Genomic DNA, 24548 nt, shown 5'->3' with positions numbered 1-24548 from the left:
TCACATTTAGCTTATTTTGCACACTTAGGAATTTAGGATCATCTTGCATACATATTGCATGTTTTGGTGTGTTTTTAGGTGTAGAATGAGCTTACAAGGAATCTACTCGACCCTCAACTCTATCAAACTAGGAGGGAAGCAGTAGAGCAATCTACTCGACCAGTTTACTCGATCTAGGCAGCTACAGAGGAGGAAGTAGAATCTACTCGACCCCCTACTCGATCCTCTACTCGACCACTTACTCAATCAAGGGCAACCTACTCTACAAGACTTGTTGATCGTTCCAAGCGTCTTTGGATCCTCCTCATTCCCCACTCAACTAGACAGCTGAGCATAAGAATAGGAGAGGAAGAAGCAACTACTCGACCAATTGATCACTCAGAGCATGGAAACAAAGGCGCAGACTTTGCAACACCCTCTTTACTCGATCCCCAAGATCGAGCATCCATCCAAACCGCCTCAAGTCTCTTGTCTTCTAGTGAATCTAGGGTTTTCGAGATTTTAGTATAAATAGGTTCTTTGGGATTTGTCCAAAGGATCAAGCTTTTATTCTGTAGTTTTTCTTTGTGTTTTAGAATATTGAAACCTTAATTACTCTTAATCTATTTTGTTTTTGCATTTAGTTCTTTGAGCAAAATTGTTTATCTTGTTTAGATCTACATTTTGATATGTTAAGAGTAATTTCTGAGTTTGTGTTCTTCATTATGTTGCTTGAGTAGTGATTAGGGTTCTTGAGGATGGATTAGATTAGGGTAATCTCTAGGTTAGTCAGGTGGGTAAGATTAGGTTAGATCCCTTCTGGATTCGTTGGTTCCTATGCGGTTTTCACTAGCTAATGTGGGAATTCAACCCTAGGTATCCAACGTCCCAAAGACGTTCAAATGGATGCATGATCTACGAATTCCAAGAGATTTGTAGATTCTACCCCAAGAGATTGGATGTTTAGAGCATCTCCAATGCTCAACTCTATATTTTCCTCTATTTTAGAGAAAATATAGGTGGTTTTGGTCCATTGTATGACTCTAAAATAGAGTTAACTCTAAAATAGAGGAAAAGTTTAGAAAAGAGCAATCTCTACTTTTTTCCTCTATTTTAGAGTTAACTCTATTTTAGAGTCATACAATAGACCAAAACCACCTATATTTTCTCTAAAATAGAGCAATATATAGAGTTAGGCATTAGAGATGCTCTTAGACTGCTTATTGACTTTGGTAGATTGTTGCTTAAAGCCTGCTTTGCTATGTTTCATCAACGAGAGTTGATATTAAGAAGTGGTGAGGTTATGAGGATCTCTGTCACGAGAGTGGATTGATCTGGTTTTGAATCTATCGTCTAGAGTATTTGACTTTCGCATGTTAGCCACCTGATGAACCCTAGAGTTGCCCTTATCAATGAATCCATCCTTATGACTTCTATTCTTCTTAGATTTATTTGTATTCACCCCTGATTGCACTTTTATCCACCTGTTATTTGCGTCATCTTGGTGAGTTTACCTTTTATTGCATTTTGATTCTTAAATTTGTCACTTGTTGGTTCTTAGAATATGATGATGATTCAGTCTTTATATTTGCACTAGGGTACGAAAATCGATGCTATCGTCCCTGTTGGGAACTATAAGTACAACTTTAAGGTAGGTATAATGGAAGGGGATTGGTACTACATTGCTGACTTCCACGTGAAGAGATCCACTGGCCTATCAAGTACGTGTACTATCGCTTTCAGATCGAGTATGTGGCCTACCAAAATGTGCCATGTAAGTCCTATATCTACTCGCTCCTTCTTTGACTGCATATACCCTGATGAATTACAAGATGCCGGTGAACATGACTAACAGTTCACAACAGGTAATTAGAATAACTTTTAATATTTTCCTTTTGTTTCTATATTTATCATACTTACTTTAATATTCTTCTATACCTTCTTTGAAGATGCAATGGGTGTCATAACAAGTGTCTCAAAAGTCAAGCGGTTTCCATATGTCTGTCGTCAAGGAGAGTCTAATTACCACGTCAGATATGTCACTTTCAACATCAAAGATAATCTGTAACTGTAGACAAGTCATATTTCATATTTTCTCGCTTTTAAAATTAGTGATTATATATGATGGAGTTATTAAATATGTGTTGGTTTGGATTCTTATAATGTTTTAGGGATATGATCATAACCTGTGTGGCTGTGGGGAGGATGTGTGAGGTATTTACCTCAATGTTTTATCGACGTATAATTGCCCCAGCTTACAACTACAAACCACTTGTGGTTATCATCCGGTTCTAGAGGATTGCGGAATATGAAGGTCTGTCAAACTCTAGTTCTAGCGTTTACAAAAATAATTTTAACGAGTGGTTGAAATTTTGAAATTTTTTCTCTAACCCTAACTTCCATATAGTGTTAGGGAGGAATGCCTTATTCAGTGAGAATGAGCCTTCAAGGATTTACTTCGACCCCACATTTCCAGATTATAATAGTGACAATTTCCTGTATGTACTTAGTTTATAATTTTTCTTTGCTATATTTAGCTATGACCCTTCATAATACTATAACATTGTTCACTTATTGTTTTGAATCAGCCGTTGTTTCCGTGAAGATTATGAAGATGAGGAGCCCTTGAAGATGGAAGTGATGATCGAGAACTGACGTGGTGAAAGTAGGCTGTGAAGAGGATTTAGTCATTTGTTTGTTTGATATTATTTGAATATTTTGCTAAACTCGATCGCTCTCAGAACTCTATGCTTATGTATTCGATTTTTATTGTTAAAACTCTTGGTTATGTTGTTGAATACATATTGCTATTTTATGTAATTGCTTTGTTTAAAATTGATCCTAAGAGCAACCCCAATGGTTTAGAACCAATTGATTCTGAATTTTTAATGTTAACCTTATTTTAAATTAAAATGTTGCTTTCACTAAGTTTAAAAAATTTAGAAAAAAACTGAACTAATTTCTAATCCAATGGTTAACAACTATTGAGTTCTTAACAAACAAAAATTCAAATTATTCCAAAACATGTCTTATTATACAAGCAATCATTCAATAAAATACAATACAACCAAGCAAATGTTTGCATTTTAACGTCACAAAGGGAGAAGCTTCCACAAAGAACCATTTAGGTCAATACCTTGATTCATTTCTTACAGCAAACACCTTAAATAAGATATAAATCTTAATTTAGATTTGTTGTTTGCATTAGATTTAATCAGTTTTATTGCTAAGAATTAGCTAAGAATTTCTAAGAACCAACATTGGAGTTGCTCTAATGTCTTGTGTTTGTTTTTAAACATAATCGTTCATCTATTTACATTTAAGCCACATTATCAAATTTATTGTTACACCTACGAAGGTGTAGTGATAAACAGTAGAAGAAGTAATTACTTATCTTCCTACTTAACGTAAATGCACTTCTGATCACATCATTTCTCACCCGCAACAAATACTTTTACAAACCAAATAATTACTGCTATACGTGTTTAATCATTAGTGTTGGGACTTTAAAATAATTGAGGCCCAGTTGTGTTATATGATTGATTGGCCCATATCTGTTGACATTAATTTTGTTTACTTCAAGAAACTCTAATTCTAGGCGAACACTATCGTCACTTCTTATTTACTGCATTCGCATATGTTATTCTCTTTCAGACTTCAGGAAACCAAAAGTCGTTTGTATCAATGGATCGTTCAACTTTTCCCCCTTCTTCGTCAGTCCCTGGTAACCAAACCCCTCCATCACCCATGCCTCCTTCTCCAATAACTTCGTGGAGTCGGCACTATCTAAGTAGGTCTAATAGAGATGTGGGATTCCGATTCTGTCGTCAAATTCCTCAAGGTGCTGTTGAACCGACCTATGTGTGGAACAGGTTAACAGTTGATGGGGATGGACCATCCTTTCAGCCTGAAGGCCGAGATTTCGTTCCTGGATCTGTTCTATTCCCGGAGGATTTTATGTCCAGTGCCTCCCAACAGGATTGCGAGCAGCTACTTCATTGGCATGATCTGGTTAGTTTTGACTTTTATCATCTACTTAAGTTTCTATATGTATTTAGGTTTTGAATCAACGTTCGGCGTATTTGCTATATGGATTTAGAGCTTCTAGGCCGTGTTTACTCACCCAAAACTTAAGGGTTTTATTAAAAACACAATAATCATACAATTCTGTATACGTGATGAGATTTGGAATCAGTTCGCTAAGTATTTAGGGTTTAGGTATTTAGAGCTTCTTAGGCCGTGTTTTGGCTGTCTATACCTAATTTCAGTTAAAAGCCCTAATTCGGACTATTTGATATATGTATTTAGGTTTTGAATCAACATGCAGCGTATAAAAACATCATCAAGAGCTACTGATTCAGCTGCAAGACATGGAGAGAGGCATGAGGCGGTTGTTAGCTCACTCGAAGGATTGGGTTAGGTTTGAATTCGACAAATTTGGGTGCATGTCTGACTCACTTAGGGCATATTGTGAGAACCATGATGGTGTAGCTGCACCTTGGAATCCGAGTCACCCAAAACCATCGGCACTAATGCTGAAGTTGTTCCAGACGAAGAGAAGTAGATATAAAGATGGTGATATAATATCATTAGTTTTCATATCTGTGGTGTCTTTATTGATTTCATTTGATATGTTTTTGGTGGAACTTGTTTGCGGATCATATTTCTACTTCTGTTTAGTTTACTAGTTTTGTTTGCGGAACTCGTTTTATATGATTTCGTTGAATAGTTTGTGTTGTTTTCCCTGAAGTTTCTTTCTCTTGGTTATAATTTACGAAATATTGAATGACTTATAACAGTTTGCCATGATTGATAACAGAAGCGAAACTGTTTATGTACTTCCTATTAAAAATACTAATAAGTAGAATAATGATGTAGATACACTTACCGATAAGTATAATTTATTACAAACAAGTGAAGATACATTTACCAAGGAGTAATGATAAACTTACAAAGAAGTAATTACTTACCTATGTAAGGTAAATGCTCAGTTGCTCTAGTCATTTCTAACCCATTCCAATAATTTTTACAAAAAAACAATTACTGCTATACGTGTATAAGTAAGGAGTACACAAGAGTTATGTGTGAAAATGAAACTGTAACATTTCACAAAATGTCTTACCTCCCTATCCCAATTGTGACAGACATATTCTGACGACTTGGCGAGCAAGGTTTCAGATTTCTTGGTCCACTCATAGTAGATGGTCTAGCCTATAAGAAGCTTGATTTCACCGGTGAGGTACTAGCGAATGTAGATATGGATGAGTTTATTTTCAATGGTACACTTGCCAACGTAGAGTCGAGTTATAGAGTGTTCTTATTAAAGTGCGTCAAAGAGGGAAATATGATAGCAAGGTACGTAGAATCGTTGCGGATATTGACTCAAGATGATCCATCCTCAGAAGAAGCTTTTCATATGCTAAGTTTATGTGTGGAACATTCATTGTTTGCCCATTTTGCGTATGGAATACTCCTCATATGCTGTGGATGTTTCAGAAAAGGAATGGATATCACAGAACGTTTTTTAAGCTTGGTCCCCGATCTAGAAACAGCGGTGATGGTCGGGAATGTGGTAGCAAAACAAGTAAGCTCAATGGAAATTCTAGGGTATCGTTTTCTTGCTACTTCATGTAAATTCGATATCTGGCCTCCATGCTACCAACAACATCCTCCCGCCGGATCTATATGCAAACATTGTTTTGCTTACTCATTTGCTACTAGATTTTGTATGTTGTATTGATAGTAGTAAGAGTTGTAAGAATGATAAGTCTCAGAAGGCTATTTTTATTGTACTATAAGAGTAATCAGCCGTAGTAGTATGCTTGATTTAGAGTGTAATTTAAGTTAAATGGACCGTAGTAAGATTGATTTATAGTGTAATATAAGTTAAATGGGCCACAGGCTCCATTATATGTAGTCTTAAACTTCAAATACTTGGAAATGTATGATATTATAAAGTCTTACAGAATTAAAGTCAACTAAATATGCGAATATCATTCAGCTGGTTTTAAAATTCCAAATAAAATACAGAATTAATATCTATTGCAACCTCTAACACAGTAGATTAGTTTTTGCATGTTGTTCGATTTTGGCCACCATTACCATATTGGGAACACGCATGCAATTTTTTTGGTCCTTTTCTATCTAATGCAACCTCTAATGCAGATTTCACTCTTGTTGTTTTAGGCCTACCAGGTTGGGGCCTCACGTCAGGCGAGTGACATATTTTCTGCAAAACGATGTCGGGCAAAGTGCATGATTCTTGTGACATTACCGACTTGTCATATCTGTTGCAAAGGTAGTCTTTACGGTAGTAGGGGTGGCATTTTGTGATCCTTGATACTTTGGCCATTTCTACAGAAGCGAGAGCATGAATGCAAGGTAACTTCTCAAGGTCAAACATACGACACGTACATTTATTTTGGGATAGATTGACAACATTTATTGTTGAAGAGCTTCTCACTTCGTATTGATGAGGATCTATCTCTTGTACTTTTAGAATACTAGCTCTTAACACGCGGCTCTGACCACATATAAAGGAGAGTCATTCAATAACATAAGTAGAAAGATTATCTATTATGGAGAGTTTAAATAGAATTTGAACCTGTAATAGTTTTTTAACACTAGTAGTCAGAGTTGTTGTCATTCCACAGGCTTGTTTACGCCTAGCGGCAAATCAACGGGTTAGCATCATCCTCACTTTATCAAGCAATGCAACAATATGATAGTTTCTGTAGGGCCTAAGAACTTTATTTATTGTCTCAACATTGTTGCTCGTTGTGAAGTTGTATCTATCCCCCGAAAAGTGTACCCTATTCAACATACTTAAATCAGCTCTTTCCAAATAGCTATGTAGCTCTAGATTTAGTTCATGGATCTGCTGAAACAAAACATTAAAGTCTGACAGCCGAAAAGCTGTAGCTGCCTTCTTCACTAACCCAAATGATTCACTCCCCTTGAATCTAAGCAAAATATTCTTATGTAAATGGTATGTGCAACTACCACGGCTAGATAGAGGATACACACTTCCTATAGCTTTCCCTTTAGATTATGCCTATAAGATATTATCGCTAGCCCATCATCATCCGGAATCACACCGCTTAGTTGTCTAAAAACACATTGATATAACCTTATTTTTATTGCTTTTAGCTATGATTTAAGTATATGTTTTAAGTCTATTTCTTTTTTAGAGTCTTTTCTAGTCCTGTTCAGGTCTTTACATGTTTGGGATTCATTTGGAGATAATGGAGCATTCTGGAGGAAAACATAGAATTCATGCTGGTGAAGAAATCCGGAAACTAAAAAGCGCGTAGGTGTCGAACGACACCACCCCTGGTGTCGAGCGACACCAATACCTGACGGCAATTGGAAGACGTAACTTATTGAAGTTTAGAAGATTTTCAAATCCGTCCCAGAACTTTCTCCTATGTTTAATGAAGGCCCAACACGTTTTTCAGACATATATATATATATGTATATATATATATATATATAGTTTTTAGGTCAATTTTTAGACACTAAGCTTGGAGAGGCTATTCTCCTTATCTCTTTTGTATTTTTGGGAGCAAAACCTGTGGAGACTCCTTTGGAGAGATCTTCTTTACACTTTCTCTTGCTATTATTGATTTCTTATTGAGATTATGATTTGTGTTTCTGTTATCATGTCTAAGTAATCACCTTGTTGGGTTTAAGGAGTCTCAATAGGGATTTAGATGGATTAGTAGATCGAAAACCCCTTAAGATTATTCTTAGAATTCTTCATCTTGATTGATCACCTACAACTTGATATTAGATAATAGGTTACCCACCATAGGTACTTGTTAGTTTAGATACTAGGTGAAATAATCAAACTTGATAATAATGCATGCTTTAGTATAGGATCTCTCGGCTTCTCCGGTTATCTTAGCTTTAAGTATAGAGAGTTTTACGGAACACCACCGGTTACTCTAAAATCATAGTTTGAGTTCGAGAACAGTGCGATGACAATCCTAATATTAGCTAAATCTACAATTTATCAATCTCTCGAGATAATTCCTTAAACCTGACGCTTTAATCACTTGAATCTACAACTCATTTACTTGCTTTATTGTCTTTACATTAATATACTTTGTCTAGCTTAATTAAAATCATCATAACTTTATTGTTTGAACATCAAGAGCTCAGTGGAATTTGACCCTTAAGTGCTAATGACGATCTCTTATTTGAGGGAGTAAGCTTAAGGCAATTTGAGCTATATCAAATTTGGTGCCATTGTCGAAGTTCTCTTTGCTTCACCATTAGAGTAGGTGTCGATTTAAGTCTAGACTTTTCTTTTCTTTCATTACTAATTCAGTTTTTTTTTTCTTTTTTTTTTCTTATGTTTCAGGTACCTTCAGATTTTGTTACACGTTTCTATGTTAGAATTCAATGATAGTGTCGACCGACACCATCTGGGTGTCGATTGACACCCTCTGTAGAACTGACAGGGTACAATAGGTGACCTTAGCAGAACTGATCTTTTCTACACCAACCGATCAGAATCAAGCTACCACCATTTGAAAGAGAAGACTTTGATATATACCCTGCCTATTATGATCTTGTGTCAAGAGGAAAGTTTAAAGGAGCTCCCGATGAATCATCATTAGAACATTTGGAAGTCTTAGAAGACATAATGTCCTTTATCAAAGCAGAAGGTGTACCAGCTGATTACCTTCTTTGCAAACTCTTCTCCCACTCTCTCGCGGGCAGAGGAACATCATGGTTGCGTCAACTAGAACCAGGCTCACTAACAAATTGGACTGATACAAAGAACGCCTTCATGAATCACTTCTTCGATGAATCCGTGACAGAGGCACTTCGTTTACAAATCTCTTCGTTCACTCAAGCTCCAACCGAGTCCCTTAGAGCAGCATGGCTCCGCTACAGATCTTATCAGTGACAATGCCCCCAACATGGTTTCCAAGAGAGCCAACTCATCAATATATTCTACAAAGGGATAGCTAAGCCATACCGGAATCAACTCGATGCAGCAAGCTACTGTAACTTCATGACAAGAACTACTAGTGAAGCATTACTCCTCATCACCAATGTTGTAATCATCAATTTCTGCTCCTATCCAAGCCCCTCCACCCACCTTAGACAGCCGAATGGAATCCATGATTGCGCAGATTTTTGAGGGACACACAAAGCTCGTGGTTGAGTTTAATGGCAAGTTTGATTCTCTTTACACATATCTTAATGGGAAGATCAACAATCTGAGATCTCATATATCTGTGTCTTCTTCTACAACATCATCTGTCAATGCAGTCACATTACACAATGGAAGCAACCCAAGACGATCCTTCAGCGAGAACTTTCAGAAAAGACTTCATCTCGTCTAGTTGCAGAAAAAACCTTAGTGTCGATCGATACATAAGGGTGTCGATCGACACCAATTGATCTTGACTACTCTGTTTTGCCTTTGTCGAGTGGAATCGATAATTTCCCAAAGGAGGAGGAACTTCTTCCCGATGGTGTCGAACAACACCCACCTCATGTCGATCGACACCAACACCACACAGACATGCCAGTGTTGACGTTTGATGATAGTAGATTTTTAAGATCAATTAACCTAAAGCACTATCATGTCGTTGTAGTACTGAAGGTTGCCAATCCAGATGGGTGTGATGCTAACAATCAAAATGCAATCAGAGTTCACAGAGTCAAGCCAAGCAATAACAGGTTTTGGGGTTTCTAGCAGGCCTAAGTGAACATGTAGGAAGCAGAAATTCAAGAAGAAACAATTAAAACACTCGACCAACACAGCTTGTTGCCAAGCACTAGTGTTGGCGAGTGACAAGTCGAGTAACAGACAGAAAATGTACTAGGAATACTCGACTGCACAGTCTGTTGCCAGACAATTGGGTAGTCGAGTATTAGAGTGATATAGGCGAAAAATGCAAAAATCGAACAACGAGCAGCAAGAGCAAGTAAACGATAGCAGTGTAGACAAAGAAATCAATTGGATGAGAAATTCCCGAGGATGGGGTAATTGAGTAGTTAGTTTCCTCAGTCTACAGGTGATTAACATGCTCAATAAACTATCCGTAGACAACATGTTCAATAACCAAATCTAGTGCCACCGCAACAGAGACCCTCAAGTTAAACTACTCCCAAACTCAATCACCATTGGCGAGAGCTAACCTAACAGGCATTACGAATCAACAAGTCAAAGCCAAAACGCTCCCTGTGACCAGTACCTTGGTACAGAGCCACGGATCTCTAGAATTAGTGGTTCAGGCATTTCATCGAACACCTTTTGGGTGCGGAAATGTCTGGGCTCAAATTCCAGTTGATCAGAAAGCAATAGGCATTAAGAAAAACTAATCCAGAAGGGATCTAGAAATCAAACTCAACCACCTAATAGACCTAGAATTCTAAACTACTCTAACCCATCCTTAAAAACCTAGTCACTACTGAGACAACATTGCAGAAAACATAAACGATGACATGAATGAAAACATCATAGCAACAGAGTAATAGCAAGATGATAACAGGATGAACAACAGTAAACAAAATCAAAAGCAAATGCTGAATACTGAATAGATTAAGAGAAATCCGGATTACAAAATGTCAAGAACACAGTGTCTGAAGAATAAAACTTAGATTAACAAAAATGTAAAGTACATGCTACTTATAGCGAAATATTTCTGAAACCCTAATACTCAAAACGACGTAGTACTTGCTATTATTGATTTCTTATTCAGATTATGATATGTGTTTCTGTTATCATTAGTCCTGCGAGTTCGGTTATGTCGGTTTAATCAGTTCAGTTTAATCGGTTTTCCGGTTTTTTGGATTTCTAAAATTCTTCTTTATTGAACCGAAGTAAAATTTGGTTCGGGTTGGTTCGGATCTCAGATTTTTCGGTTTGGTTATAGGGATTAAAATCACTTTTGAATTGAACAAATGTTGTTTCTAATTCGGTCAATTCGAACCGAATTAACCAAAATATTAGATAATGGGCTCAAAATTACAATTATAACCAAAAACATTGATGGGCCAAACTAAATAAAAACCCTAGCCCACCTTAAAAACAAAGTAACATAGCCCATTTAAATTTAGGGTTTTCAACTAAAACTGCTCATGAGGACGTGACGGCGGCAGTGATGTTCGACGTTTGATCCCACGTCCGACCTTCTACGGCAAGGATAGAACATGTGGCGGCTTGAAGGATTGATGCCATGGACATGGAGATCATCATGACTATGCATCATTTCCTTGATTGTGGCTTGAATTTCTGAGATGGCAAGGGTAAGAAGAAGTAGAAGTGTCGATCACTATGAAATGAGGAAAGAGAAGAGATGAGATGATGTCTAGATGTCTAGATCAGAGATGAGATGAAGGTGAATTGATGAGAAGAACGATGAAAGCTTTTTTTGTCTGTAAATTGCATGAGGCGGAGGCGGAGGCGAAGAGAAAGAGATATAAAAATTAGGGTTGGTTAGAATTTATATAGGTCTGCTTAATAAGCTACTAAACCGAATTAACCCGATCGGTTCGAGTACCGAACTGACCCGAGCCGACATCTGATTGCCAAAATTAATTTTTCTGTTCGGTTTTGTCTTCTTTCTTCGATTTGTGCCGATAACCAAAAATTTGGGGTTACTCGGTTCGGTTTGATCGGTTTAGGCCGAACTCCCAGGACTAGTTATCATGTCTGAGTAATCACCTTGTTGGGTTTAAGGAGTCCCAAAAGGGATTTAGTTGGATTAGTAGATCGAAAACCCTAAGGATTATTTTTAGAATTCTTCATCTTGATTATTCTTATTGCTAGTTTTAGATTGATCACCTACTACTTTATATTAGATAATAGGTATACCACCATAGGTACTTATTATATGAACTATCATAGACGAGCCTAGGCATTTAAGAAAGAACATGTAGGCTCATAGAAGGGCTCTGGTTTAGATACTAGGTGAACTTATCAAACTTGATAATAATGCATGCTTTAGTATAGCATTTCTCGGCTTCTCCGGTTATGTTAGCTCTAAGTATAGAGAGTTTCATGGAACACCAACGGTTACTCTAAAATCATAGTTTGAGTTCGAGAACGTTGCGATAACAATCCTAATATTAGCTAGATCTACAATTTATCTATCTCCCTAGATAATTCCTTAGACCCGACTCTTTAATCACTTGAATCTACAACTCATTTACTTGCTTTATTGTCTTTACATTAATATACTTTGTCTAGCTTAATTAAAATCATCACAAGTTTATTGTGTGAACATCGAGAGCTCAGTGGAATTTGACCCTTAAGTGCTAACGACGATCTCCTATTTGAGGGAGTAAGCTTAAGACAATTTGAGCTATATCACCACTCACACGACGCATCGTTCTTAGTGTCAACAATAGCAAAAGCTAAAGGAAATATATTGAAATTTTCATCTTGGGTTGTTGCTAATAATAGCGTACCCAAGTATTTCCCTTTCAAAAATATCTCGTCCACCACAATTACTTTTCTAATAAATGGGAATCCATCAATGCTTGCACCAAATGCAATGAAAACATACTTGAATCTATCTAACACATCTACTTCAAGCCTACTTAAATGCAATGCTTTTCTTATCATATATAAGTAAGATGGTAGTTGGTCATATTCAGATTCATCTCTTCCCCTAACTAAATGCCTCGCAAACTTAAGTGTACGATGTGACATCCAATAATTAACCTATATATATATAAATAATAAGGCATGAGACATAAGAGAAATCTATATAAGTGCTAGTATGTAATACTATATACCTATTTAGCTTTACTTTAATGCCATAACATAGGTTTAGAGCATCTGCAACATGAACAGGTTGAACACCAGCTCGAACACCACCAACAGATTCCTTGTAAATCTGTCCTAATATAGCATGAGTAGCTTGACGCGCTCGATTAGAACGCGCTGTCACAGAGCATGTATGGTCTGATATATAGACCCGAATTTCAAAACATGAACCAACCCCTGTGGGTGTCGCTCGAACTCTCCATTTACAACCGGGCACCCATCATTTGATAGTATACAACTCCAGGGTTGATCGACCAACATTGAAGTCAAACTTCTGAAATCATCTTTTGAATCAAATATTTTGACCAACTTCTAAATCTACTACAGAACCAAAATCAAGGTTCACAAACTCATTTTTTCTACTATAAACTTGTTGTCATCCTGATGAACTTTCCCATAGTTCAAACAAATTGTCACCATTTCCATTATCAAATCCACACTGGTTTTGATCTTCAAATACGTTGTGCACACACTAGACTCTTCATCCCCGTCACTCGCTCCATCAGTGTCATCGAAACAATCAAATCTGGACATCTCGTCTTCATCCTTCTTTTCATTTGTATCCTCCTCTGCATTTACATCCTCAACTTCATCCATATTTTGATTAGCATCCCCCTCCTCTATCGAAGCTCCCTTCATATCGGCGTACTTGATAATAGGTTTTTAAGATCAATTATCCTAATGCATTATCATGTCGTTGTAGTACTGAAGGTTGTCAATCCAAATAGGTGTGATACTAACAATCAAGATGTGATCAGAAGTCACTAAGTCAAGCCAAGCAATAACAGTTTTTTGTGTGCTCTAGCAGTCCTAAGTGAACATGCAGAAAACAGAAATTCAAGCAGAATAGTAAAAGCACTCGACCAACACAGCTCGTTGTAGAGCACTGGGTGTTGTCGAGTGACAGGTCGAGTAACAGACAAAAAATATAAGAGGGATACTCGACTGCACAGTCTGTTGCCAGACAACTGGGTGGTCGAGTATCAGGTCGAGTAACAGTAAACAACAACAGAGTAACCAAAGAAATCAATTGGCTGAGAAATTTCCGAGGATGGGGTAATTGAGTAGTTTTGTTTCCTCAGTTTACAGGTGATTGACATGCTCAATAAATTATCCCTAGACAACAAGTTCGAAAACCAAATCTAAGTGCCACCGCAAGAGAGACCCTCAAGTTAAACTAGTCCCAGACTCAATAACCATTGACGAGAGCTAACCTAAAAGTTATTACGAATCAACAAGTTAAAGCCAAAATGCTCCCTGCAACCAATACCTAGGTACAGGGCCACAAATCTCTGGAATTAGTGGTTCAGACATTTCATCGAACACCTTTTGGGCGCGAAAATGTTTGGGCTCCAATTCTAGTTGATCATAAAGCAATAGGCATTAAGAACAATTAATCCAGAAGGGATCTATCAATCAAACTCAACCACCTAGCATACTGAGAATTCTAAACTACTCTAACCCATCCTCAGAAACCTATTCACTACTCAGACATCATTGCAGAGAACATAAACGTTGAATAGAATGAAAACATGATAACAACAGAGTAATAGCAAGTTGATAACAGGATGAACAACAGTAAACAAAATCAAAAGCAAATGCTGAATACTGAATAGATTAAGAGAAATCCGGATTACAAAATGTCAAGAACACAGTGTCTAAAGAATAAAACTTAGATTAACAAAAATGTAAAGTACATGCTACTTATAGCGAAATATTTCTGAAACCCTAATACTCAAAACGACGTAGTATTGGGATGGATTAAGAACAGTACTCGACCCAGGTGGTCGAGTGGGTGGTCGAGTGATTAGCTGGAGTCTTCTTTTCTTCCTTGTGCTTGAGTGTCTGGTTGAGTGCGGAATGGAGAAGACTCTGAAGCTGGCAATCGAGTATGTAGTCGAGTGATGGTGATGGTGATACTCAACTTCTTGGTAGAGTGGTGTGATCGAGTGATGGTCAGGTGGTGGAGGTGATGATACTCGACCTGGTGGTCGAGTGAAGTGATTGAGTGACTCTCATGGTGGTATTCGGCCAGGTGGTCAAGTGGTGAAGTCTTCTACTCGACCAGGGGGTCGAGTGGTCCTTTGATGTCGTGGAGCATCTACTCGACCTGGGGGTCGAGTGGTTTGACATGATCAGGTCCGCTTCTTCCAATTAGCCCGTCAACAGCTCCAAATAACCTGAAATCAACACAAATATGCAACATGCATGCAAAACTATCCTAAACATGCAAAGTGATGACAAATGATGAGAAATAGTATAAAACAGTGGTGATATGATGCAACAATGATAACAAATGGATGCTCAAAACATGTCAAATGCACACTTATCAACTCCCCCAAACTTAGTCTTTGCTTGCCCTCAAGCAAACAATCAAGAACAAGCTGGAGGTGAGGTTTGAAAGCGGGGACTCAAAGCCAAAGCACCAGATAAACCAGATGAAATCATTGTCCAAGTTGATAGTTCTAAGCTGCGACATTATCGAATTCTACTCAAAAACGTTAGCCATGCATTATTATCAATCAATCCGACTCTTATGCTCGACCTACACATGTTCTCAAATCTACCAATCCCTTTAACATTAATTAGTTCTGGAATGTGAATCAAGCAATGCATCATCAATGAACTCAGTTGGCTAAGGTAAAGGTCAAGAGACAAAGATGGTCCCTTACAGAATAAGTTTCAGTAACAGGGGATCTCTAAAAAATGATTAAGCTTTAGTAGAATGGTAAAGGTAAGTCCCAAGCTATGCATACAGAGATAAGATCCCATCTACCTAGAGTATAACCAATGAAGCTCTAATGGTAATCCCATCTCCAATCCCAATATAAGAACCTAACTCTACCCTTTGCATTCATGAATCTTTTAAGCCTTGTTTCTAATCATTCTTTTCTTTTCTCTTAACTCTAAGAGAAGCTTTCTCAACACTTTGATACATCTAGCGGATTTGGATTTCTTTAACAACTAAGGTTCCTGTTTTTAAAATTTTAAAAGTGAGGGCTTTATCCCATCTTCAATAGCTAACAAGAACTCTTTCTTTTCTTTACAAATCTCAAAACCTTTACTAGACTTTTTCTGCTTCTTTAGGTTACTTCACCTAGAGTCTTTTACCTTTTCTCATCAATAAATCAACCCTTTTTTTTTTTAAAACACATCCCAACCCAAAGTATAAGCGCCAACCTAGTCCTATCTAGTCTAAAAAATGCGAAGTAGAACTACATGAGACACTATCTCTTTCGTTACGAACCTAACACTTTCTACCAAGCTTAATCGGAATAAGACCTCACAAACACTCACAAGTGATATAGGGCTTGATAGAAAGTCTAGGTTTGGGTTTGGGTTAACTGCTCTTATAAGGAGAGTCAGCTACTTGGATTAACAAGAGTGATCAAAATGAATAAGAAAATCCAAGTATTTTAGGGTATCCATGAGTTCAAATTTGATGCATACATGATAATTAAAGATCGGATTCAGGTTCAAATTGATAGGGAATGGTATCAGATCATGACAGTGTGGTCGAGTAGAGCAATCTAGGCATGGTTTAGTTTTACTTCAATTTCATTGACTACGCAACAGACAACTAGCAACAAGGGCTGAGTTTATCCGGTGAACCAAAATGCTTACAAAGCTATATCATAATTATCCCCTATGCATATGCAACAATCCTAAATGAAACACTCTAGACTCGATCCTAAATGTAATGCAACTACATGAACACTATTTTTGTGAAATCATTTTCTGAAATTTTTCAAATTTTTTTTGTTTTTCTATGCCTTAGATGAATGCAGACTCAAGAATATAAACAATGCAACACACACTTCCTGAGCCCTCCCCCAAACTTAAATCACATAGTCCACTGTGTGAATAAACTTGGAAAAGAGTATTCAGGACAAATCCAATCACAAAAACAAAATAAAGAACAAATCGCAAGAGATGATATAATACAATGGTGAAGTGAGGCGCTTACCTCAGTCGAAGAATGAACGGAGTTGGTCGTCAATGGCTGCCTGTCATTGCTCACAGGCCATAGACGAACCGCCATGTTCTGTATCAGCTCCAGCAGGTGGGTACTCGATCTCATCAGCTCTGTGGCGGCCAGCACCGCTATGAGGATACTCGACCTCTCTTCTTCTGCTGCGGACAGCACCGCGGTCGCGTAAACTACGAGACTGGAGAAGTCGTTTGCTCGTGCTGCTAGATTGAGTGAGTGTGGTCCTCCTCTTCCTCCCAGATTCACGAGGCTCGAATGATGAATGCCTCGCAGGGACATGCGGAATCTCCTGCTCACTAGGCTCAGGCCTACGCCGACTTGGCTTAGGCGCGTCATATCTCCTCGAGGGCATGTCCTGAGGGAGCTGTCCCTGCGGGATAGCTGTAGTGGAAGAGGAGCAGCTAAGCTTGTCCTTCAGAAACTTGATAGCCCTGAGGCACTTGGCGAGTAACTTATCCAGTTTCTTGCACCACTTCTGCAGCTTACTGTTGTTCTTTTGAGCTTCGCTCAAACTCTTGATTTCCCTCGCTGGAGGTATATGCTCACTGAAATGATACATGCTCGTGTCAAACTCCACCTCATCTATTTCAACTGTCACATCAACATCTTCCTTTATAGCTCCTTCTGTGTGACTGATCTCTTCGGTTGGCGGACTGCCCTCAAAATAAAGATCTTCAAGCGCAGGCTTGAAGTCAATGTTCCTTCCCTCGAGAATCCTATTAGCGTCAATGCAGGGGAGAAGAATATTGGCGATTCTAATCGATGAATCCTCGAACCTGTAGCGGTGGAAGTCGCCAACCATGTCATACTCCAAGAACTCACATCGGCGCAAATGATCAAAGTCCATCATTCTCGGTGCTAACCCTGGTTCCTTGAGCGGTACTCAACAAGCTTCCAGAATTGGCGTCACAACGCCACCCACGCATAGTGCTCCTCTCACCTTCTTCTTGCCGTTTGTCAACGCCCACTTCCTGTATCCACACAGGTGGATCAACAGAGGCATTACTGGTGGCGCGTCATTGAGATTGCCTCTCAGGACATTCTTTCCCTTTGTACGGCGGAGAATTCCTGTAAGTGCGGAATCTATCATCTCCATGTCCGTGTTAAACACGGTGCCTGTAGACTCTCTGGAGTACAAAACATTGGCAATTGAACGCTGAAAGTAGCGAATCACAGGACTCCTGATTTGGTTGCTCTTGGACCGCGCAGAGTTTAGTGGTACATTGTTCCCACTAGTAGCCCACAAATCCTTAAGCTCTTTCCTTTCAAACTTGGGTTTGGTTCCATTTCCACTTGGGAAACCAAACAGTTCTTCCAACTTCTTGATCGACAGCTGATAACGTTGTTCATCCACTGAGAACGTCAAGAACCCTAATCCCATGGTATCCAGCTCAAAGTCTGTGAGACTCTAATACATCTCCACTTGCAGTGTGGAAAGAAACTCGATCCTCTCCTCTTTATAGGTAGCGTAAGGGTAAGACATGAGTGTCTCCAGATGACACTTCTCGAACTGATGCTGCACGTCCTCCAGTAACCCCAGCTGGGCTAAAGTCTCATAGCAGGGATATCTCGTCCCCCAGAAGTCGTTCATCTCAAAGAATCTGATATACTCCTCCACCGTAACCTCGTCGGGTTTGTTCAGCAGCTTCGTCTCCATGCGCCATGACTCTGGCTCATACTCAGTTTCGATGTCCTCATCAATCAACTCATATCTACTTGACATCGCTCTCTTTCCTCTGGCGATTTTAGCTCTTCTCTGGTTACGTCGAGCTGCAGAGCGTTCCAATTCTCCTTTGAAGCTTTCGTAAACGTGTTCTTCTCTCTTTGGTCTAGTGGACCAAGACTCAGCTTCATCTACATTATAATCAGGATCCATAGAGGATTCTCCATTGTAGTTACTCATGATGAAACCTGAAAATAGATGAAACTCAAAGATAAACGTTAATACGTTAGTCCCAACAAAACCAAAAACATAAACTAACAGAGTAAATTGGTCAAGTAATGTTATTGAGTAAACCGGCCGAGTGATTTTGTTGGTTTTGGAAATCGAGTTTTTGTTGCTTGATGGTGGAAGAGGTCGAGTACACTTTGAGCGAAGCGGTCGAGTGAGCTTGTGAACCGGTGATAGCGAAGAGAGATTCGCGGTGGTCGAGTGAACTCTTTGGTTGAGTGATATGTTGTGACAGAGTGATTCTCCAAACGAACCCAAATGAGCAAGGCTGAAACCTTCAAGTACTTGATCGCGGGGCAAAGGCGAGTAGTGTTGTAGACGGTTCATCGGATTGTTTGGTTAGCTTCTTCTTACACGCGGTCGAGTAAGATGAGAGAGTGAGAGGTGAGTTCGTGTGATTGGTGAAGAAGGAGACGCGGTCGAGTGAACTTGTGAAGTCGAGTGAAGCTGGTTTCGTGGTTGTGGTCGAGTGAAGCGGCGGTCCAGTTTTGGAACTTGAATGGAGGAGAAAACGATTTGATTGGTTGATGGTGAAGATGGTCGAGTGGTTAAGAGCGAGAAGTGGTGAAGGCGACTTGGTGATAGAGGTCGAGTGAATGAAATGGTGAGGTCGAGTTGTTTCCTTGGAGAGAGGGAGCAGGCCGTGATGATGGAGAGGCGAAGAGAGTTGTGGTCGAGTGAAACTGAGACGAATGAGAGGTGGTGGTGGCGAAGAGTGGTCGATGAGATCGAGTGTTTGGTGAGCTTGAGAGTGAGGGTCGATGAGAGAAGTGAGAGTCGAGTGTTGTTGGGATGAAGGTGAAAGGGAGAAGTCGAGTGTTTATGATGGAAGGAGAAGGCGGAGAGGTCGAGTGATGGGGGGGATAAGGTGGCGATGAGGTCGAGTGGTGGAGAGGGGGTGTAAAGAGATTCCTTGTCTCTTGGTCTCTTGCATGGAAGACATGGGCGTCAGCGGCGGGTCCCACAATGTCTTCTTGTCTTTATTTTGTGCTCTCTGTTTACTGTAAAAACCTCAGGAAATCTCGTAATCTTCTGTAAACTTGATAAACTCCCCGTAAGACTTTATAGCTTTTGTTGGTCGAGTAAATGATGTATAAAATTTTTTGATTTTTAAACATCACTCATACTCGACTAATGTCTCGAGTGCAAGGTCTCGAGGTGCAACAAAAAGTTTTAAAAGTTTTGCACTCCGCTACCCTATATACTCGATCTCTAGGCCATCTCTAAAGTAAAAGTTTTGAATTTTTACTCTACCTTCACGTTATTCCTCCATTCCTGAGAACCACAAACACAACTAAAACATATCAAAAATTACAAGAAAATAAAAATTTATTTACAGTGATAGTCATGGGACTTCCTCCCAAGTGAGCTTGTTTAAAGTCCCTAGCTTGAATCCTCACACTTATCAAGAAGAAAATGAATGATAGAGAGGGTCTGCATAGTCCTCTCTTGTATCATCATCATATTCAGCGTCCTCCCTGGAGAGGTCTGCAGCAGAATACTCGATTCCCCTCTCTTCAAAATATGCTTCTTTCTCTTCTGGAGGGTAATCTATCTCTTCAAACCATCTTGAAGTGAACTTCTTTCTCAGGATAGTGTCAATCTCGCCTTTAGGTTGAGCTTCCTTCTGCAACTGATTCAGCTTACTTCTAAGTTCCTCAACAGAGTGAGCTAGCCTCTCTATAGTTTCTTCTTGCTTATCAGACCTCTTTTTAAGCTCTTTTACTTTCTCAGTCTCATATTTTTCTCCTGGGATCACTCTATCATCTCCAGAGGTTTTTTCATCTTCTTTTGACTCTTGTGGAGTTTTGTTGATGTCGAACTGCAACATGATGTGCTTTCCAAGGTTGAGACTTATTTTCCCTTCCCTGACATCTATCACTGCTCCCACTGAGGCTAAGAAGGGTCTTCCCAGGATTAGGGGATCCTTATGCTCTACTTCCATGTCCAGCACCACGAAGTCTATAGGCACTTCCACTCCATTAATCATGACTGGTAGATCTTTCAGCATGCCAAAGGGTTTTCTTGAAGCTCTATCCGCAAGGATCAAAGTCAGGTCACAAGGCCTGTACTGAATAAATTCCAACCTTCTTGCCATAGAGAGTGGCATTAAGCTGACAGAGGCTCCGAGATCGCACAGGCAATCACTAAAAGCTAATTCCCCAATGGAACATGGTAGAGTAAAAGATCCAGGATCTCCAAACTTTTCTTGAACAATCCTTTTATCAGCAGCTCGAGATGGAGTAGCGTCACTATCATCATTTGAATCGTGATACATCTTGATCCTTTCCAATATCAGATTTCTCACATTTTTGTGAGGATCATGAATCAGGTTGAGAACTTCTATTAGTGGCATCACTGCTTCAATCTCGTCTAGCTGTTTCGCTGCAACAGACTTGTATCTCTCCATCTATGCTTTCCTGAATTTCCATGGAAGAGCACGGGAGGGTAATGGAGTAGGTTTGAATCGTTTTACCATTTTCTCGATTATGGCGGCCTTCTCTTCCGAGGTGGATTGAATGAGATGGCGAGAACCAGCATAATGGTTGAATTCAACAACAGAGACTTCAATCTGAGTAGAAGCGTCCCCCTCTTGAACATCACTGTCCCAGTGATTAAATCAGAACAAGTCGAGTTGGCAGCTCTCGATCCTAGCAGATAGTGATTGCGTGAGCAGTTGCGTACTCCTTTGGATTCTGTATTGACTTCCCAGGAAGTCCTGTAACTTTAGGTGCAGAGGTAGATGCTGATTGTCCTTCCAAGTATCTGACTTTGGTATTCAATGCCTCCACTTTGGCATTCAGGTCATTAAAGCTGCAGTCCAGCTTATGGTGCAATTCAGGTAACTTCTTAGCAATTTCTGTAGAGCTAGATGCTTGTCCCTGTAGCAGCTGTTGTACCATTTGTTTCATTTCAGCATCGGGAGCAGCAGGACCTTGGTTTTTGAAAGGCCCCGATCCGGACTGCCTAAATTCCGGACGAGTTCTCTCGACCCAAGCCACTAAGTGACTCGGCCCTAACCGTTTATGAGGTTCTTTCCTAGTCTAATCCGTTCCATATGATTCCGTGATTCAATATATGAGACGAATAGAGTAAACAAACAATCGGATACTTTATTGATTAAGCAAAGGATTCGATACAACCTATGAGTTTGCATATAAGCTATTACAAGTCATATAATCGATCCCTAGACTATCCGAACTATCACCACCCATCATCCCGGTCTTGAGTCTCTCGCGCCTAAGCCAAGTCCTTCCCACGATCACCATTCGTTCCTGAAAGTCATAGAGCCATAAGTAATCTCATTTACTTAATCATATGCAAGTCCATGCAATGCTCTATATGCCATACACTACTCGGATCCGTGGAGAGAATTCAGAGAGGGGAAGATCGCACATCAGTCCGGCCGATTCTCGGCAGATCAGTTAAGACCCGCCGGTCCTCCGCCGAGCCGCGTCCCCGCCTCAGCCGATCCCTACCCGGACCGAGTCTTGTGTAGGATGCACATGACCCGGATACTACCCAGCCCTCTAGTTGATCCTTTCAAGGATCCGACTACTAACTCACATCCTAGAACCCTTAGACTCAAAGTCTAGGATCCCTTACCTTCCTTCTCGAGGTTAGGTCGATCCGACCCTCCTTCTTTATTGCCGGCCACAGCCCGACTACCGAATCCTAAGACTATTTATTCTCCCAAGAGGGAGAGAGTTTTAATGGTGAGTTTCTTGTGTTTTCGGTGTGTTGTGGTGAGTGGAATGGTCCTGGGCGCCCTTCCTTATATAGGGGGCGAATGGATGCTTCCCGAATCAACACATCCGTTCCTTGCACCTTTCCGAAGAGTTGCGCCCTTCCGAAGAGTTGCACCTTTCCGAAGAGTTGTATCTCTTCGCCCATAACCGCCCATCTAGTCTGTCACTCGTCCAGCTACCTCGAGCTCAACCGTCACTCGTCCAGCTACCTCAAGCTCAACCGTCACTCGTCCAGCTGCCCGAGCTGGACTGTCACTTAACCTGAGTAACCGTCACTCCTTCCAGCTGAGCTTGAGCTTTGGGCGAGCTGACCCAGCTGATTTCTTTACGATCCTAGCTTAGCCCGCATGATTTCTGTGAGACCCAGTCCCGGACGTCTCGGTGTCCGGCGACTGTGTACTCAAGTTCGCGCCTCTCCCCGGCCGAACCTCTTAATTTTTCGCGATTCAACATAGAATTGCCTTTACGAGGCTAAATTCTATAATTGCTCTCTTATTACACAGCGGAAGTCTTTCTAACCTTCGTTTAATTCTATGATCGATCCTTTACTCGGTCAAGACATGCATATGTTCGCTAACCATTCTAAGCCAAACAATCGCATATTCCTTTATCTTACTTTCACGGTCAATTACCAAACGTCTATCTTAACTAATAAGCTAGATCGTTACATACCTTGGCCAATATGCGGATTTGATTCCTTAGCCCGTTTGTCGCCTTACTCCATTCATTCAACGACTCGTCATCGGTCGTGAATTGATGAACCAATCCCTATCATTACTTAGCCATACAACCAACCAACCCCACTGGTCTAAGTACAACGATAGAGATTGGGGATCGTACGATTCCCTTGGTTCACGATGACCGAATCAAGCTCTTGGCTTATTGGTCCATCCGTCCTCCAAACGTACTCCCCTTCGGTTCCATGGTGGACGATTGAGCCCTTGGCTTATCGAACCATCCATGTTTCCGATCCTGTCATTTACTACGACCGCCCACGGTTTACTAACCGTTTATCCGTCCGGTCTATGGTGGTCGATAAAGCTTTTGGCTTATTGATCCATCCATACGATCCGAACTATATCCTTATCACACCCAAGGGTCCGTGGATTCATCCACTAGATCATCGTAGGCTAGCCCATGAAATCTTTCTTCCGTCGGCCTTAGGTTTTCTCGCGGGTCCAACATCTGTTTTGTCCATCGGTTCCCACCGTGGACTTTCCCGTTGGTTATCCGTCGAGTCACCCTTTGGTCTTACCGATCTCTGATCGGTTTCACCATGGCTGAGGAGATAGATACATGAAGGCGGCCGCGATGTTGATCTTATATGGTGAATCACGTTCCTTACCCATTCTTGGTGCTTTCTCCCTTTACCGGTAAGATTGCATCCATGGGCGACCCTTGGGTGTGTTCGGATGCACTTATCCTTGTGCTTCCTCGAACACTTTTCTCGATCCATCCCATCCGACGATCGGTCTGTCCGACCCGTTCCGTCAGACGATCGGCCTGTCCCATCCGACCCGTCCGACGATCGGTCTGTCCGATCCGTCTGGCCGATCCGATCCGTCTTACGATCGGTCTGGCCGATCCGTCTTACGATCGGTCTGGCCGATCCGATCCAACGATCGGTCTACTAGATCCGATTCGTCTCTAAGACGAACGGTCTACCCTCTCCATCCTCTACACTCCATCGAACCGTTGGATCGGGAGGTAGCATGTGCATCAGTTCGGTCGAGTTATACTCGCCGAGCCGCATCCCCTTTCCGACCAACAACTCTAGGATGTGTTGGGACTCCTTTAAGAACGTTTTATGGTGTTTTGGATGTTGTGAGATGATGTGAGATTGTGAGATTGTGAGATGATGTGAGATTATTCCAAAGGCCTTGGGCGTCCTCCTTTATATAGGGGGCGAATGGATGCTTCCCGAAGCATCACATCCGTTCCTTGCACCCTTCCGAAAGGTCACATCCGTTCCTTGCATCCTTCCAAAAGGTCACATCCGTTCCTTGCATCTATTAGGCGATGCAACCGTTCGTTGGTACCCGCTCGACCTTACACCTTTTGGCCGAGACACCTCTTCACCCG

The 24548-nt window shown here is 40.4% G+C and overlaps 6 pseudogenes across 6 annotated transcripts; 1 reads left to right on the top strand and 5 right to left on the bottom strand.

The window, feature by feature from the left end:
• Positions 1-1452: 1452 nt before the first annotated feature.
• Positions 1453-2628, top strand: AT4G03876 (annotated as a pseudogene; the record flags this gene model as incomplete). Its single annotated transcript has 1 exon — positions 1453-2628.
• Positions 2629-6061: 3433 nt separating this feature from the next.
• Positions 6062-7087, bottom strand: AT4G03873 (annotated as a pseudogene; the record flags this gene model as incomplete). The annotated part of the gene is made up of 1 exon: positions 6062-7087.
• Positions 7088-11080: 3993 nt separating this feature from the next.
• AT4G03870 lies at positions 11081-13414 on the bottom strand (annotated as a pseudogene; the record flags this gene model as incomplete). The annotated part of the gene is made up of 1 exon: positions 11081-13414.
• Positions 13415-14368: 954 nt separating this feature from the next.
• Positions 14369-15100, bottom strand: AT4G03865 (annotated as a pseudogene; the record flags this gene model as incomplete). The annotated part of the gene is made up of 1 exon: positions 14369-15100.
• A 1685-nt stretch (positions 15101-16785) lies between these two features.
• AT4G03860 lies at positions 16786-19835 on the bottom strand (annotated as a pseudogene; the record flags this gene model as incomplete). Its single annotated transcript has 1 exon — positions 16786-19835.
• A 287-nt stretch (positions 19836-20122) lies between these two features.
• Positions 20123-21677, bottom strand: AT4G03850 (annotated as a pseudogene; the record flags this gene model as incomplete). The annotated part of the gene is made up of 1 exon: positions 20123-21677.
• Between the last annotated feature and the right edge of the window lie 2871 nt (positions 21678-24548).

Source organism: Arabidopsis thaliana, chromosome 4 (assembly GCF_000001735.4).
Source record: "Arabidopsis thaliana chromosome 4, partial sequence".
NCBI classification, from domain to species: domain Eukaryota; kingdom Viridiplantae; phylum Streptophyta; class Magnoliopsida; order Brassicales; family Brassicaceae; genus Arabidopsis; species Arabidopsis thaliana.
This window is presented reverse-complemented; position numbering and strand designations above follow the sequence as displayed.